Source organism: Tupaia chinensis, unplaced genomic scaffold, assembly GCF_000334495.1.
Source record: "Tupaia chinensis unplaced genomic scaffold, TupChi_1.0 Scaffold144319_1, whole genome shotgun sequence".
In the NCBI taxonomy this organism is placed as follows: Eukaryota; Metazoa; Chordata; class Mammalia; order Scandentia; family Tupaiidae; genus Tupaia; species Tupaia belangeri.
The window spans coordinates 892-6,511 of NW_006204177.1; the positions used below are offsets into that span (position 1 = coordinate 892).

The 5,620-nt window shown below is 48.3% G+C and overlaps 1 pseudogene; it reads left to right on the forward strand.

The window, feature by feature from the left end:
- The window catches only part of LOC106733652 (olfactory receptor class A-like protein 1), a 9,725-nt pseudogene that overhangs the window by 746 nt on the left and 3,359 nt on the right, over window positions 1–5,620 (forward strand).

The window sequence follows — 5,620 nt, forward strand, 5'->3', positions numbered from 1 at the left end:
CTTCATGTGTAAATTACTCCTTGCAGAATCATTTCCTACTCATACTTGTTCAAGAACTTCTAATCTTGGCCATGTTACCCTCAGCTCCTTTGTGATGATTTATAGAGACAGACGTCTGTCTAAGTGTTGGTACATGCGGAAGACTTGAGAAATTGTTTGTGTTTTCATCCCTTCAGCAAGGAGGTTCATGTGCTACAATAAATGGCCTAGAAGAGTCCCTTAACCATGTAAGAGCAATATTCTCCTAGAGGAAAACTTGCAAGCTGCCTTGATCTGAACAGCCACCATAGAAATCTATTTGGCCGCACTTGTCTTTTTTGTATATCCTGCCACCGTTAAAATAGTGGTTAAATTCCAGGAACCAGCAGTTAGTATAATGGCTGTCTTGCTGGACACCCATGTAGTCGACCACATTTCACATTCTGGACCTGATGGCTTTAACTCACGCCAGTCGCGTGTGTGTGCATGCCCAAGATCCCGAGACGATAATGGAGGAGAAGGGATTTCGGTGTGGCCATCCCCCATGGGGGATGATTTCTCGCCTTCTGTCTCTCTGTCCCTCTCTGTCTGCCTGGCGAGCGCATGTGTCCTATAACAAAAACCTCTCCCCCCCCCAAAAAAAAAGTGATTAAATTCCATGTAAATGCAATGGCCTTATAACCACCAGGATTCTGGCAGGAAGAGGCAAGAAAAGAACTTAGTAAAATCTGTCACAATGTCTAAGTCATTTGCCTTTTGACTCAGGAATTCCATTTCTAGGACCTAATCCTACAGATACACGTGTTCACTTAAGAGTTACATTAGTGGGGCCAGCAGATGGAGCAGTTTGAGACCTGCAGCTGGTGACTTGTATGACTGACTGCCCAAGATCCTGGGAGAAGATTGGAGTAGAAGGGATTTTAAGTTTGGCCATCTCCACTCTGGGCTGATTTCTCACTTTTCATCTTTCTTTTTCTCTCTCTCTCTTTCTCGGGAGAGCACACAGAAGCTAAGGACAAATCTTTTTTTAAAAAATACAATTACTGTAACAAAAATATTAGAGATTATTTGAATGACGAACTAAATATCCAGTAAGACAGGCTACATGCTTGGCCATTTGCAGTTATCCACACAAGTATCAGACCACACAAAGAGCATTTATGGTGTTTACAGTGTGAGAAGAGAGCTCAAAATGCATTGATATGGACTGACACTCAAGGTATTTTATTAATTCATTAAAATTAAGGAGCTCCTCTCTGGAGGCCTGTTGACCAGCTGTGGGAATCCAACACCTCCACGTGCCTGTGGAGTCAGCATCCCATATCAGAGGACGTCTCCAGGATGCCCTAAGAAATCAGAAATTTTGTTCTTTCAAAATCAGAAGCAAGACTCTGACTTTTGGCAGAAATGAGGACAGCCTGATGGGACGATGTACTTGATCATCCCAGCCCCTGGCAAATATCCAGTCTGTCAGTGTCAGGAGGGGACAGGATGCTGCCCTGTGCATGAAAGGTACAGAATGAGCAGCGACAGCTTTCCCAGGCATCTCTGGGAGTGGCTCTGGCTTAGGGACTCTGAGGACACTCAGGCAAATAGATGAACATTACATTTATTATTCACATCAAGAATGTGAGCTGAGATTCACAAAGATAGCCCAGGACCTGAATGAATGAGAAAAGTGACATAAAAGTGACAGGGGACACTCACTCCTCTGAGCTAGGAGGAGGAGCATAGGAAGAAGAGGAAGGGGAGCAGGTGGACAATACCCTGGAGAAGGAGTCACAGGAGAAGCTGAGATGAGCCATCCACACCCCAGCTCTGCCCTCCATGAGGCCCTGGAACAACAGGAGGCAGAGCCCTACTCCAGATGCTGAGGGAAGATAAAGAAGGGGATAAAGGTGTGGGAAAGAGAATGGTGAGAGGTGAGGAGGTGGCTAACTTCGGTGAGGTGAGGAGCTGGAGAGACTGAAGTCCAGTAGTGATGAAGATCAGGATGCACACTCTCCAGGGAGGAGCACCAGAAAAGACTTGGAAGGAAAATGAAAAGGCCAGGCTGCCAGAAAGGGCCTGTGCAGAGAAGATGAGCCACATGGGCAGGAGGCAGAGCCCCAGCTATGACCAAACTCAGGGATGTCCTCTCAAACATGTTTGAACAGGATTGGATTGGAGAATTTGGGTACAGTATCTGTGTTTTCAATGAATATCCCTCGTCAGTGGGGTGAGAATCTGCAGTGAGGGAGGAGGTCATAGCTGTAAATGGGGGTCTTTACAGACTGTGTTTGAAGTGACAGCTTGATCCCAAAAGTTTCACAGATACAGTGTTGAGGCTGGGATGAGATCAGAAATATTAAAATATTCCTAAATGTTAAGCAAACATGTTCTCCAGAGATGGAGATCAGGTGGATCTGGATCCAGTCCTCGTCAATGGCATTTGGAAGTAGAGCGAGTCGAGGGCTTTTGAGCAGATGACACCATCTCTCTCGGTTGACCTTAGGAACTGCCTCTGAATTATCAGGACCAAGACAATCTGGCCATTTATGATTAGGAGTCCCTTCTAAGTCCCTGAGTGCTCAGGTGCCCATGTTCATGAAGGAACGCCAGCCTTCAGCCCTGGGAGGTGACGGCTGCTTCTGCTGGCATATGGAAGTTGGGACCCATCACCCGAGTAGGTAGAAATGAAACCAGTTAGGAGGGCATCGCAGAGGGAATAAAGGATGGAAAGAGGATTCTGGAACCATCACCGACTCATGAGGCTCAGTCCAGACACATCAGAATTCAGCCCATGGACAAGGAATCCCAGAGCTGTCCTGACCAACAGCTGTCCCTGGCACTGCTGGGATGAATGGGTGGGACACCATGTCCCTGCTGTGAGGTGAACACAGACTGTGTGTAGAGCAGGGCGAGGCAGAGGGACTCTATTTGTTTTAGCTTTACTTACATTTCTTTCCTCCATGAGGAAGAGATACAGAGAGAAGAGGCAGAGAGACAGCACATACAGTAGGGCCTGGAAGCTGCCAGCTACCCCTGCTGAATTTAGCCCTGACCCAGTCACACGCATGTCCCACTGCTCCGGGAGGACTCCTGGCATAACCCGGGAACTTCACTGTGGTTGGCCACACAGGGTGTGTGTCACTGCAGTGCCACACTCTGGCCATGTTTGGGAGAGTTTGAAACTAACCTCCTCATCATTTTAAGTAAAGTACCATGGATGACCAGTTGTCCCAGAGGTGTACTAGGGAATCTGATGTATTCTGACCTTCACACGAGGACAAATGATGGAGACCATGGTGGGAATAGCAAACTATGGGGAAGAGCCTTGAAAGAGAAAGAAAGGAGGTGGGAATGGGCCGGGTGATGTCAGAGGTTCCAGGCTCTCCCGGGTATCACCTGCACAGGAAAATCTCACAGGTGATGGAGACAGTGAGTTTTTCTAGAGATTGCCCAGAGAGGCTCATGTGTCCTCTTTGAGAAACGCATCTCTGGACTATGGAATGCACCAGGAAGTCTGGGATTTTCTTAATTAGGGTAGGTGCAGTTTCTGAGCTCAAGCCAGCTGAGGCAGGCATTTCTTAGCTCTCAATCTACAGCTGCTCAGTGCTCACAGAGGCAGACTGAGATAAGGCTACCTTCAAGGCCATCATGGTGATAGGACTTTTGATCCTGGAGGGGGAAGGGACCATCAGGGCTGCCTATCCACTGACCCAGCAGGAGTCAAAGTGTTGAGCCCTTCTTGAAGAGAAAGACAGAAAGCACCCCAACCAGGGTACAATCAGGACAAAATCCTGTCCTAGATCGCTCCATCCTGTGGGCTAACACACATGCCTGACTTGGTTTTCCAGCCACCTGAGCCAGGAGTCCCCCTGCACACAGGTCCAGGTCTTCATGCCATTGAGCTAAGGACCCACCTTTGACAGACGGTGAGACATACAGAAAAATAGAGTGACCTGGAGGACACACGGGACGTGATAGGTGTAGACACAGCCATGTTCTGATGTTGGGTTCCCTGGGACCAGACCCTGACTTTGCCTTTTACCTACAGAGCCACCTCCCAGTACAGCCTGGCCTGGCTTCCAGGAAGAATGGGCTCCTTCCTTTGCCACTCAGCCCTAGGCCACATTCCTGTGTTTCCTTTACATCAGGGACAGAGGTCCTGCCAGGCAGCAGAATGAATGAAGGCAGACAGAAGTATCCACCTGGGGGATGAATTACAGAATGTCATAGAAGGGCAGCTTGGTTTATTTTTCTCTTTTTTTAGAGAGATTCTTGTTATTGAGCATGTGAATTCACTGAAGAGACAGAAACAGACAGAGAAAGTGAGAAATTACCCAAAAAAAGAGATGGCCATGCCACAATGCCTTGTCCTCCATTCTCCTCCAAGGATTTTGAGAATCCACACACACGACCCAATGTGAGTCTCAATCCAAAGGGTCTGGGACTCCCACAGTGGTCATGCATGTGAGAGTCCATGTTTCACCCACCGGGCCAAGTACTGTCCCCAGCAACTTAGATTTTAAAGTGGAGGTAGTGGGGACACAGGTACAGCATAGGGGCTGCCCCATGCAATGGTGGAAGCTACAAAGAGGACAAAAAGAGCAGACCCTGGGGAAACTGGACATGCTGGGCACATGTTGAGGCTGGGACTTGGGTGGTGTAGCAAGACTGCAGGGAGGACACAGGTAGATGTCCTGTTAGTGAGCCTGAGCCTGTGTCCCTGTTTTCTCCTGTTGCTCATGGAATTAGAAAGAGATAATTTACTTTAAAGTGTAAATAAATAAAGAAGAAGGACTTTCTGGCTATTGAGTCCCCGTGTTGTTTTACAGATGACGAATTAATGGACCACATGTGACCAAGCCCTCAGCTCCAGTGTGAGTAGACAGAACAGGGCTCCTTGGGACAAGGTCCTTGGCTGGGATGCACTCAGGAAACAGAGTCCCCAGTGCCCGTTGTCATCTATGATATCTCTGTGTGTAAAAAAGGCATTGAGAGGGATGGGACATGAACGATTAGTGTCCTAGGGCAAGTCCTCATTCTGAGCTCTGGAGTTGGGGACAGCAAAGAGAGGGCCAGAAAAGTACCCTAGGTACTCAAGTTTGACTTGTCACACCTTTCCCACTCCACATCCTTCTGTTAGATAATCGGCCCCTAATTACAGCTGAAATACATTCAGAGGAAAACAGATGTTGTAATTATGGAGGGACAGAAATAGGTGTGCTTTAGGAACTAGGATTCCACAGAGGGATTCGTCATCGTGACAGAGTGACAGCTTCAAAGCTGAGGAAGACGAAGCTGTGGTCTATATCAGCCACGGACTCTGCAGTCCAGAGATACAATTTCTGCCCAGAGGCCTCACCTGGCCCAAAGGACAGGTCAAGCCTGACAGCATCATGGCCACCATGGTGAATAAGCCTCATGGCGTTTCTGTTCACTCCAGAGGCCATGTGGATGACTTTTCAGAAGCACATTTCTCACTTGCCTCTGACTAAGGAAGTCGGCTCGGCAGAGAAGCTGAGCCCCCAGATCTTCACTTCTGACCTACAGGTAGGCCCTGGGGCCAGAAATATGGTGAGAACCCTTCTAGCCACTGTGTCCCATAAATGCCTGTGCATCCTCCTGCCTCAGCTCAGGCCTGGGTGGTCAAAGA